The sequence below is a fragment of the Cricetulus griseus genome (genome assembly GCF_003668045.3).
Source record: "Cricetulus griseus strain 17A/GY chromosome 1 unlocalized genomic scaffold, alternate assembly CriGri-PICRH-1.0 chr1_1, whole genome shotgun sequence".
Classification (NCBI taxonomy): Eukaryota; Metazoa; Chordata; class Mammalia; order Rodentia; family Cricetidae; genus Cricetulus; species Cricetulus griseus.
The window spans coordinates 76,399,932-76,412,749 of record NW_023276807.1 but is presented as its reverse complement, the minus strand read 5'-3'; the positions used below and the strand labels follow the sequence as shown (position 1 = coordinate 76,412,749).

At 39.6% G+C, this 12,818-nt stretch overlaps 1 protein-coding gene and 1 pseudogene across 3 annotated transcripts in view; one reads left to right on the top strand and one right to left on the bottom strand.

Annotated features, from left to right (window-relative positions):
- The first annotated feature begins 32 nt into the window (after positions 1-32).
- The window catches only part of Asb3 (ankyrin repeat and SOCS box containing 3), an 85,693-nt gene continuing 72,907 nt past the window's right edge, over positions 33-12,818 (top strand). For all 3 annotated transcript variants that reach the window (XM_027387707.2, XM_027387706.2, XM_035453331.1), the window contains exon 1: positions 33-193. The gene's annotated coding sequence lies outside the window, so the exon portion shown is untranslated. The remainder of the gene's footprint in view (positions 194-12,818) is intronic.
- Positions 1,171-1,959, bottom strand: LOC107980145 (annotated as a pseudogene).

Genomic DNA, 12,818 nt, shown 5'->3' with positions numbered 1-12,818 from the left:
GCTGCACATCAACATCCGGGGTCGTGGGGGGGGGGAGGAGGGGGTCGGTGGCCTACGGAAGCCCGAGATTGGGTGGCGTTGCAAGGAGTTGCGCCTTAGCATCCTAGCGGTTGGACTCCAATGTGGAGGTCTGAGGCCTGACGCGGGTTGAGCGGGTCTGGGAGACGGCCCTTGGGCGAAGCGGCTCGGCGAGGTGAGTCCTGGCCCGGCGGCGGAGTCCAGCTGCGTGGCACTCTGGAGGGGTGGGGGTGACGGTGGGCGCCGGCACTCACAGAGCGGCTGGAAGCCGTGTGGGGTGAAGTACAAGTTACAGTCCCTACTGAGCTGTCTGCCTGCCGTGCTTCCTGTTTTCACTCCGCATCTTCCCGTCGGAGGCTTCTCTTAGTTTCTTCATACTGGCGACTGTTGTCGCGTCGGTTGGGGACATCTGGGAAGATACCTGCCGTCTCACAGTATGGGGAAACCGTGCTCCTTCAACGTTGGCGTGGACTGGAACGTGGGAGGCGGCTAGGCTTTCACTTTAACCTCACAAGGGGCTTCTCCCTTCCTTGGTTCAAGTGGTGGGCTGTTATTTTGCTTAGGAAACTGGTGAGTTTCTTTATGTCAAGGGCAGAGCCAGGTGAATGTGAAGTTAAGTACTAAGTCACAGCAGACTGCATATAGACAGAAGGTTTTGGTTTCATTTCCCCGTCTACGTTTGTTTCATATGATAATTTATACAGTGTTTGCCATAGAACACTTTCGAAAGACTTCCCCAAATTCGAACAAAATCAATAAGTGGGGACACCAGTCAGTTTTTTCATCTCTACAAATTTTAAAGAAGACAATATTGTTCAAGAACCGACATATATTGTTCATCAAATTAGCATTTACTATTTAAAGTGTGTCAGGCATTGGAAATGGTAAGCTAGAGAATAAACGGGTTTCTGTCTTTTATTTCTCATTTTCTGGCCTGGGAGGTTATACAAATGAATAATTACAAACTAGGGATTGGAGAGAGTTGTTTGAGTTTAAGAGCCCTGGTTGTTCTTCTAGAGGATCAGTGATTAGAATCCCAGCACTGACTTGGAAGTCGGCTCTCAATCATCAGTAACTTGTTCTAGATCTGATAGGTGCACAAATGTTGTGCCCAAAGTCTCCTGACCCTCAAAAGACCACCAAGATACCAAATGCGGTACAAAAGCAGAGTCTTTATTATGAGTTAGCTCGGGCCTTTCCATCCATCTGAAACAGCAGCAGAACAGGAGAGAGCTTTTATTGTGGTTGGAGGGCAGGGCTTGGCGGATTCCAAAACTGTATAGTAACAGACTTGAGATTAACTCAATCCCTGGAGGAGTTGTAATATTTTAATCTCACCCTAAGAGTAACTGGAGTTGTTTGTCCTTTTCTGATTGGCCTCTCCCTGTGGTGGGAGATGTTTGTAGTTCTTTCTGTAAACTAGGGCTAAGGTCAGGGGCAGTCAGATGGGGGACTGCATCCTGCTCAGGTCTTTGTGCTGTGGCTGCAGTTCTGCTGAGGCCTGGGTCTCTTACAAACATACACAAAGCACCAACACCTAATGATAATAAATAGTAATAATTATGGAGTCGTGTAAAAATTGCCAACTAGATAGTAGTAATAAAGCAGTTGTAGGATTTCTTTTCTTTCTTTCTTTTTTTCCATCACATGACAAAGCTTTATTCATCCTCAGCAGCTAAAGACAGGCAAGCTCATGGGCTCTGTGTCACTTGAGTATGGTGTTACCTTCTGCCAGTTCTTTCTCGATCCGTTTCAGCTCATCTAGTCTCTTCTTTTCCTCCACTGCCATCCTCTGCCCAGGGTTTTAGGTAACTGTAGCGTTTAGCCCCGTAGGCCATGCTGAGGACCAGGGCTGAGTATCGGCCGAGCTTGATGAGCGGAGAGACCTGAACCGGGGGTACCATCTTGTCCCTGACCTTTGCAGTTGTAGCTTGGCTGACCTAAGACAAACAAACAAAAACTTTTTATTTTTATTTTATGTTTATGACTGTTTTGCTGCCTGTGTGTCTGTGTACCACATGGGTACAGTGCCTTCAGAGGACAGAAGAGGGTACTGGATCCTTTGGAATTGGAGCTACAGGTAATTGCCTCCATGTCTGGGAATCAAACTTGGGTCCTCCTGAAGAGCAGCTAATTCTCTTAACTGCTGGGCCATCTTTCCAGAACCATGACTTTGAATTTGTCTTCCACTTGGCCTGAGCCTCTAGATGCTGGGGAGGTCAGAACTCTGTGTGGTGGTAGACTTTGTATTGGAATCATTTGAGGGATGTCTGTTTTTCAAGCATATTGAGCATACAGAAATGGATTCCAAATGGCTTAAATGTTTGAATGGACCAGAAAAAAAGTAGAAGAAAACTTAGGGGAGTAATTGAATAATTGGTGTAATTTCTAAATGCTGCAAAGAAACTAGGTTTATGTGAAAGAGAATGCCACTGGGATGTTTGATGTTCTGCTTTTTGGTAAGGGGCCTTCTACTTGAGCAGATTGACTCCTGTGAGGAAGTGACCCTTCTGATTTGACTTGAATGGTGAAAAGAACAGAGCGAGACAGAAATGTCCAGACAGAAGCCTGAAGTAGGATTGAGGTACAGAGAGGCCAGTATAGCTGGTGTACAAGAAGACTGTGCCAAGAGATAAAGTTGGAGAGGAAGGAAGAGGTTAGTGTGACACAGCCTTGTGTTCAGGACAGTGACAAGGCTTGATGAGTCCTTGTTATGGTTACTATGTAGAAGAGTGTGATTGTGGAGGTTTTGTGAGGTAAATGTGTAACTTATCTTCAGAACTCCAGTATAAATTAGTTGGAAATAGAATATTTATAGCTGTAATTCAACTTAAGATAAGGTCAAACTGTATTAGGTGGGCCTTAATCCAATCACCATTATCTTTGAGGACTGAGCCCAGTGCCATTAGGCAGGCACTCTACCACTGAGCTAAATCCCCAATCCTGACTATTATCTTTTTAAGAAGAGAGAAATTTGGTCTTAGAAACACAGGAAAATGCCATGTGAAGAAAGCAGATTTGAGTAATCCATTTACATAAGCTGGTAGCATAGCAATAGAGAAGGAGGGGTTTGATTAGAAATTCTTATTTATAAATATGTGCATCAATAACAATTTCTCTTCTAAAATTTTATTATTGTATGTTATGTATGATGTATGAATGGGTGTGTGTTGGTGAGTTTGGGCGCATACCATGGTGTCCATGTAGTGGTTGAAGGATAGCTGGTTGAACTGTTGAGTGGGTGAGGTGCTATTAAGATAGCATAGAATGGGATTATAGGGAAAGATGGAGCTGACTTGTGCTGGCTAGTTTTATTGTGACTTAGCACAAGTTAGGAGTCCTTTTAGAACAGCATACCTCAATTGAGAAAATGCCCCCACCAGATTGGACTGGACCGAGGGCAAGCCTTTGGTGCATTTTCTTGATTGATGATTGATGTGGTGGGAGAGCCCAACATATTGTGGGCAGTGCTGCTGCTGAGCTGGTGGTCCTGGGTGTGGTAGGAAAGCATTGTGAGCTAGTGATGAGGAGCATGTCCATAAGTAACTTCTGCTATATGACTGGATTGGCTAGAAATGAAGACTTTGCAAAGTATATATGCTCTTGTATTTTGGAAAAGTTTAGGACAAGATGTTCTCAACCTTGGTACTATTGGTAGTTTGACCTGGATGACACTTTGTGTGGAGTGCTATAGTGTGTTCTGTATGTTTGGTATCTTGGGTTTAGCAGATGCCAGTGACAATTATTGTCTTTTTCATATCCCCAGTTTGTGACACTGAAAAATATCCACAGACATATACAAGTGTTTCCTGACAAAATGGACTTGTTGAGAATGACTAGTTTAGACTTTTTATTTTGCTGTTTTTTTTTTATTGAGCTATACATTTTTTCCTCACTCTCTTCCTCTCTTTCCCTCTCCCCTTTTCCCTGCCCCCACACACTCCCAATTTACTCAGGAGATCTTTCTTTTTCTCCATCCTAGGCAGATCCATGTATGTCTCTCTTAGGGTCCTCTTTGTTATCAAGGTTTTCTGGGGTTCTGGTCTGTAGGCTGGTTGTCCTTTGCTTTATGTCTGATATTTACTTGTGAGTGAAGGCATATTTGTCTTTCTGGGTCTGGTCTGTATTATCTCACTCAGTATGGCCTTTTCTAGTTCTGTCCATTTTCCTGCAAATTTCAAGATACCTTTTTTTTTTTTTTTTTTTTTTTTTTTTAACCACTGAGTAGTACTCCATTGTGGAAATGTACCACATTTTCCTTATCCATTCTTTGGTTGAGGGGCATCTAGGTTGATTCCAGGTTCTGGCTATTACAAATAATGCTGCTATGAAAAGAGCTGAGCAAATGTCCTTGTGGAGTGAGTTTGCATCATTTGGATATATGCCCAAATGGCCATACTGATTTTCAAAACTGCTGTACAAGTTTGCACTTCTACCAGCAGTGGAAGAGTGTTTCCCTTACTCCACATCCTCTCCAGCATAAGCTGTCATCAGAGTTTTTGTCTTGGCCATTCTGACAGGTGTAAGATAGAATCTCAGAGTTGTCTGATTTGTATTTGTCGTGATGTTTAAGGATGCTGAGCATTTCCATAAGCATCTTTCAGCCATTTGAGATTCCTCTGTTGAGAGTCCTCTCTTTAGATCTGTACTCCATTTTTGTTGTTGTTGTTGTTGTTATTGGATTATTTGGTCATTTGATGTCTAGTTTCTTGAGTTCTTTGTATATTTTGGAGATCAGCCCTCTGTTAGATGTGGAGTAGGTAAAGATCTTTTCCCATCCTATGTGCTGCCATTTTGTCTTACTGACAGTGTCCTTTGCCTTACAGAAGCTTCTCAGTTTCAGGAGGTTTCATTTATTAATTGTCAATCTCAGTGTTTGTGCTACTGGTGTTACATTTAGGAAGTGGTCTCCTGTGCCAATGCATTCAAGGCTCCTTACCACTTTCTCTTCTGTGAGGTTCAGTGTGATTGGTTTTGATGTGATTGGTTATGTTGAGGTCTTTGATCCATTTGAACTTAAGTTTTGTGCATGGTGATAGAAATGGATCTATCTGCAGTCTTCTACATGTTGATATCCAGTTATGCCAGCACCATTTGTTGAAGATGCTTTCTTTTTCCATTGTTTAATTTTAGCTTCTTTGTCAAAAATCAGGTATTCATAGTTATGTAGATCGATATCAGGGCCTATGATTTGATTTCATTGGTCCACTTTTCTGTTTTTATGCCAATACCTAGCTGTTTTCATTATCGTAGAGTTTGAAGAGAGATATGGTGATGCCTCCAGAGTTCCTTTATTGTACAGGATTGTTCTAGCTGTCCTGGGTTTTTGTTTTTCCATATGAATTTGAGTATTGTCCTTTTGAGGTCTGTGAAGAATTGTGCTGGGATTTTGATAGGTAATACATTGAATCTGTAGATTGTTTTTGTTAAGATTGACATTTTTCCTGTGTTAATCTTACCTATCCATGAGCATGGGAGATCTTTCCATTTTCTGATATCTTCAGTTTCTTTCTTCAGAGACTTAAAGTTCTTGTCATACAGGCCTTTTACTTTTTTGGTTAGAGTTACCCCAAGATATTTTATGTTATTTTGGGCTATTGTAAAGGGTGATGTAGATGGATTTTTCTGTCTTGCCCTGTCCTACAGCTGTTCAGTCCCAAGTAAATACACAGAGGCTTATATTAATTATAGACCTTTCGGCTTATTGCTCAGGCTTGTTACTAGCAAACTCTTACAACTTAAATTAACCCATAGTTCTTATCTATGTTTAGCCAAGTGGCTTGGTACCTTTTCTCAGTAAGGCATTCTCATCTGACTTCCTTTGTATCTGGCTGGCAACTCCATCTCTGCCTTTTCTCTTCCCAGAATTATCCTAGTCTGGTAGCCTCATATTTACATTCCTGCCTGGCTTCTGGCCAGTTAGTGCTTTATTAAATCAATATGAGCGACGAGTCTTTACAGTGAACAAGAGCATTATCCCATATCAGTGATGTTTCTCTGATTTCTTTCTCAACCTGTTTATCATTTGTATATGAAGGCTACTGATTTTTTTTTTTTTTTTTTTTTTTTTTTTTTTTTTTTTTTTTTTTTTAGTTAATCTTGTGTCCTGCTACATTACTGAAGGTGTTAATCAGCTGTAGTAAGTTTCCTGGTAGAATTTTTGGGGTCACTTTGTAAACTATCATATCATCTGCAAATATCAAGTTTGTCTTCTTTTCCAATTTGTATCCCCTTGATTTCCTTTTGTTGTCTTACTGCTCTAGCTAGAACTTTGAGTACTATATTAAATAAATATGGAAAAAGTGGACAGCCTTGTCTTGTTCCTGATTTCAGTGGGATTGCTTTGAGTTTCTCTCCATTTAATTTGACGTTGGCTGTTGGCTTGCTGTATATTGCCTTTATTATGTTTAGGTATATTCCTTGTATCCCTGCTCTCTCCAAGACCTTTATCATGAAGGGGTGTGGATTTTGCCAAAGGCTTTTTCAGCATCTAATGAGATGATCATGTGGATTTTTTTTCCGTTCAGTTTGTTTTTATGGTGGATTACATTGACGTGTTTTCATATGTTGAACCATCCCTGCATCCCTGGGATGAAGCCTATTTGATTATGGTGGATGATTTTTCTGATGTGTTCTTGAATTCAATTTGCCAGTATTTTGTTGCGTATTTTTGCATCAATGTTCATGAGGGATATTGGTCTGTAGTTCTCTTTCTTTTTTTTTTTTCTACTTTTCAAAGATTTTATTTATTATGTATACAACATTCTGCTTCCATGTATATCTGCACACCAGAAGAGGGCACCAGATCTTATAATGGATGGTTGTGAGTCACCATGTGGTTGCTGGGAATTGAACCTCTGGAAGAGCAGTCTGTGCTCTTAACCACTGAGCCAATCTCTGCAGCCCCTGTTCTCTTTCTTAGTTGTGTCTTTGTGTGGCTTGGGTACCCATATAATTGTAGCCTTGTAAAAAGAGTTTGGCCGTGGCCCTTCTGCTTCTATTGTGTGGAAAAATTTCAGGAGTATAGGTATTAGCTCTTCTTTGAAGTTCTGGTAGAATTCTGAGCTGAAACCATCTGGCCCTGGGATTCTTTTGGTTGGGAGACTTTTGATGAGTGCTTCTATTTCCTTAGGGATTATAGGTCTATTTAAATTGTTTATCTGGTCTTGTGGTACTTATCCAAAAAATTGTTCATTTCCTTTAAATTTTCCAATTTTGTGGAGTACAGGTTTTATAGTATGACCTGATGATTTTCTGGATTTCCTCGGTGTCTGTTGTTATGTCCCTGTTTTCATTTGATTTTGTTAATTTGCATGCTTCTCTCTACTTTTTAGTTAGTTTGGATAAAGGTTTGTCTGTCTTATTGATTTTTTTGGACGAGCCAACTCTTTGTCTTGTTAATTCTTTGTATTGTTTTCTTTGTACTTCATTGATTTCAGACCTCAATTTTGACTGTTTCCTGGTGTGTCTATTCCTCCTGGGTGTGTTTGTTTCTTTATGTTTTAGAACTTTCAGTTGTGCTGTTAATTCTCTAGTGTGACTATTCTCCAGTTTCTTCATGTGGGCACTTAGTGCTATGAACTTTCCTCTTAGCACTGCTTTCAATGTGTCCCATAAGTTTGAGTATGTTCTGTCTTCATTCTCATTAAATTCTAGGAAGTCTTTAATTTCTTTCTTTCTATCTTCCTTGACCCAGGAATGATGCAGTTGAGTACTGTTCAATTTCCATGAATTTGAAGACTTTCTGCAATTTGTGTTGTTGTTGAATTCTAACTTTAAACCATGGTGGTCTGATAAGATAGAGGGGGTTATTCCAATTTTTTTTTTTTTTGTATCTGTTGAGGCTTTCTTTGTTGCCGAGTATGTGGTCGATTTTAGAGAAGGTTCCATGTGGCGCTGAGAAAAAGGTATATTCTTTTGTGTTTGGATGGAATGTTCTATAGATGTCTGTTAAACTCAATTGCATCATCACCTCTGTTAGTTCTTTTATTTCTCAAGTTTCTGTCTAGTAGTCCTGTCCAGTAGTTAGAGTGGGTTGTTGAAGTCTCCCACTATAAGTGTGTGAGGTTTTATGTGTAATTTGAGCTTTAGTAATGTTTCTTTTATGAATGTGAATGCCTTTGTATTAGGGGCATAGATGTTTATAAGTGAGACTTCATCTTGATGGATTTTTCCTGTGATAACTTTGAAATGACCTCCTTCATCTCTTTTGATTAATTTTAGCTTGAAGTGTAATTTGTTAGATATTAGGATAGTCATACCAGCTTGTTTCTTGGGTCCATTTGATTGGAAAATCTTTTCTCAACCCTTTACTCTGAGGTAACGTCTATCTTTGAAGTTGAGGTGTGTTTCTTGTATGCAGCAGAAACATACATTCTGCCTTTGTATCCATTCTTTTAGCCTGTGCCTTTTTATAGGCAAGTTAAGACCATTAATATTGAGGGAAATTGGGGCTGGAGAGATGGCTCAGAGGTTAAGAGCACTGACTGCTCTTCCAGAGGTCCTGAGTTCAATATCCGGCAACCACATGGTGGCTCACAACCATCAGTAATGAGATCTGGTACCCCTTTCTGGCCTTCATGGATACATGCAGGCAGAACACTGTATTCATAAGAAATAAATAAATCTTTAAAAAAATATTGAGGGAAATTAAGGACCATTGAGTGTTAATTCTTGTTTGTTTTGGATTTGTTGTTGGTGGTGATAGTCTGTGTGGATTTAACCTGCTTTTTCTATTGGCTTTTGGTAAAGTGACATTATCTATTGACTGTTTTTTGTGAGTGTAGTTAACTTCTTTGGGTTAGAGCTTTCTTTCCAGTATTTTTTGTAGGGCTGGATTAGTGGATATGTACTGTTTAAATCTGGTTTTGTCATGGAATATCTTGTTTTCTTCATCTATAGTGATTGGAAGCTTTGCTCAGTATAGTAGTCTGGGCTGGCATCGGTGGTCTTTTAGTGTCTGCATAATACATGACCAGGACCTTCTGGGTTTCATTGTTTCCATTGAGAAGCTGGGTGTAATTCTGATAAGTCTGCCTTAATATGTTACTTGGCCTTTTTCCTTTGCAGCAGCTCTTAATATTCATTCTATATTCTGTATGTTTAGTATTTTGGTTATTATGTGTCCAGGGGACTTTATTTATTTATTTATTTATTTATTTATTTATTTTTTTGCTCCAGTCTATTTGGTGTTCTGTAAGCCTTTAGGTTGGGAAAGTTTTCTGCTGTGGTTTTGTTGAATATATTTTCTGCACCTTTGACCTTGGTTTCTTCACCTTCTTCAATCCCTATTATTCTTAGGTTCAGTCTTCCCTGGAAATTTTGTGTTTGGGATTTGTTGGACTTAAGATTTTCTTTTGTCGATGAATCTATTTCCTCTAGTGTATTTCTTCAATATCCGAGATTCTCTCTTTCATCTCTTGTATTCATGTCTTGCATTTTTGTTTGCTTTTTCTTTCATTTCTTTAAGGGATTTTTCTCATTTCCTTGTTGAAGGTCTCTATCATCTTCATAAAGTTGTTTTTAAGGTCACTCTCTTCTGGTTCATCTGCATTGGGATGAGCAGGCCTTGCTGTTGTAGAATCCCTATACTCTGGTGGTGTCATTTTAGTCTTTCTGTTGTTGAATGTGTTCTTATACTGTCGTCTTCCCATTCCTTGTTCCATTGGGTGTAAGTGGGGTCTCTCCTCTCCCAGTGGGTTCAGCTCCAAGGCAGGTCCAAGACTCCAATGGCTGTAGTCACTGGATGGTTTGGTCTGCCCCCAGGTCTTTCCCAGAGTGTGCGGGTGGATCTAAGACTTTAATGGCTGCAAAACTCTGGATGGTTTGGTCTGCTGGGACAGGACTCCTTCATGCAGTCCTCAAGTCAGGAGACTCTAAGGAGGGGGAGGAGAAGGTGGGTGCAGGTGGGTCTAAGACTTTGATAGCAGCACACTCTGGATGGTTTGGTCTGCCAGGAAGGTACTACTTTGCACAGCCCCTGGGTCAGGAGACTCCAAAGAGCAAGTGCATTCTTTCTTTGTCTAAATGACTCTATTGCATATGTAATGATTCCTTTTTTTTTTTAGATTTATTTATTTAATTTATATATGAGTGCTCTATCTGCATATATGCCTTTATGCCAGAAGGGACTGAGATGATTGAGATGATTGAGTCACCATGTAGATGTTGGGTATTGAACTTAGGAAGCTCTAAAGCACTGACTTATCTCTCCAGCCCTCTGTCTGTAATTATTCTCAACGCTTGTTTTATCTTGCATTGATTCCATCTTATCATATCAGACATGATCTGTCATTTGCTTCCCTCATTGCTGTGACATAATACCTAATGAAAGCAGCTCAAAGGAGGAAGAATTTATTTTGATTTCTAGTTCAGAGGGTATGGTCCATCTTGCCAGAGAAGTCATGGTAATTGGGTCGTTCCCTCCTCAGCCAACAGCTGAAGCTGATATACAGCTTGGTTTTATCCCTGGGGATCAGGAATTATCTGACTCTTGAGGGACCCACCTCAGTAGCCACCCCAGTTCCGACCTCTACTTCTGCCAACAGTGTTTTCTCTGCAAAGGTTCACAACCTTCTGAAAAGTGCTACCAGCTGGGGACATTAAGACGTGCATTCCCCTGGGGGATAGCTGACATTTAAAACATATTGCTGAAGAGGATTTTGGATGTAAATATGTAGAAGATTGTCTTGAATCTGTATTTACCCCATATGGTAGCCTAGAGATTATTTTGGAAACAAAAAACAAAACTCTTATTACTTTATTTTGTATTTTCTAGACGTTTCCTCATCAGAATGGTATATAATACATAATTTAAAATTCCATTTAACTTTCTGATTCCTGGGTTCTAGATAAAATCCCATTTATTTTGCAGAGTTCATTTCTCTGAAGATGAGGGAATAAGCTGTAATGGAGCAGCTCTTAATGAGTTCAATGACAGTTCTGGGTGGAGATTGAGCAGGTTGTGCACTTTCTCTTCTAACAGCTTGTTTGGAGGCACTATTATAGGTGTGTAGGTTGTAGGTATTATAAAGTTGACTAGATACAGGTCAAGAGGTAGGTGAGAATTAGAAAGGGTGAGAGTCCATAAAATCGTCCTTGCATTTGTTAGGACTTAACAGGAAGGATTTGGATTTCTATCAGTCTAATTTGGACATGGTTTTGAACTTGAGAGCTTCCTGATTCTAATTTATGCGTGTTGGGATTATAGGATAGTGGTCAATCTCAGATTATTTCTCTCTCTCTCTCTCTCTCTCTCTCTCTCTCTCTCTCTCTCTCTTGCATTTCATTTGCTATGCTATACTATTCAGACTTTGAAAAAATTTTGTAATATGTGACAACATGGATAAAACTGGAAGTCATTATGTTAAGTTAAAGTAGCCAGGCATAGAAAGATGTCACAAGTTTTTACATGTGGAATCAAAAACAAGCTGATTCTAGGAGGCAGAGACTATGTAGTGGTTTCTAGAGGATGTGTCATAAGTAGGAAGAATGGGGAAATGATATATATTGTATATAGTTCCAAATTTCTACAAAAGTGAATTCTTGTTTTTTTTTTTTTTTTTTTTTTTTTTTTTTTTTTTTTTTTTTTTTTTTTTGAGGCAGGGTCTTAATTTGTGGTGCATTCTAGCCTTGAACTCTCAATCCTCCAGTTTAACCTCCTGAGTGCTGGGATCATATACATGAATTCTCAGTCGGCTAAGAGTAAATTTCAGATTTTCTATAGAGGTGATAAATACATTAATTTGTTGATTCCATTTATTCATAAATCTTGATATTACTGTGTACCTATTACATATAACCATATTTTTATTTTATTAATAAAAATAAAATTAAGAATGTTTTATTTAGGGGCTGGAGAGATGGCTCCAGGGTTAAGAGCACTGCCTGGTCTTCCAAAGGTCCTGAGTTCAATTCCCAGCAACCACATGGTGGCTCACAACCATCTGTAATGGAGATTTGATGCCGAACACTATACACATAGTAAATAAATAAATCTTTTTTTTTTTTTTAAAGAATGTTTTATTTAACTGTGCCTTTTGGGCTTCTATTGTTTTATCTTCAGCACAGTGTCTGTGCCTTAATCTGCTATTTCAGCCAGCAATTGAGACTCTTTAGATATAGGCCTGCTTCTCTGGCAGTGGCCCAGCTGCTCGGGATGCAGCATGGCATGAATTCTGTTTCTGCAGGTACTGGCTTTGTTGCTGCCACTTAATGGTAGTTTTAACTAAATCTTTAATCCTTTTATTTACAAGTAAGACTTGAGATTCAAAGGCTGGGGTGAAAATCTTGCTAGTTCAGAGAGCTTTAGTAGCAACTAGCTAATCTTTTCTCCTTGCTGGTATCTCTGAAAGACCCAGCTTGCACTCCACCAAACCAGTAAAAAGCTGTGCCACTCAAAATCCCTCTCTACTTCCAGTGTGCCTCTTTATCTCTCCTAGGAGCCCTCTGATTCTCTATGACTACTTTCTTCAACCAGTTACTCACTCACGACCCACGGTTAATTTTATTTAATTAATGCATATGCATATTTGGGATCAGTTTACTTCTGAAGGAACCCAAGGTGCTGGTACTAAGTACATCTCAATGTACTACTACTTATACTTGGCCACTAATGTCTGGTGCTTCCTGGTGGGCGAAGGAATTAAATCTTTGAGTTGAGTCAGATAGTGGTCATTGGAGATTTGAGACTTAAATAATTGGAGCATTACAGCAAAGTTGGTTTGGAGATTAAGGTGAGTTGTTAAAGAAGTGGGACATCATTGTGATTTTAAGACACTTTTGTGAAGGAGAAGAAAGTT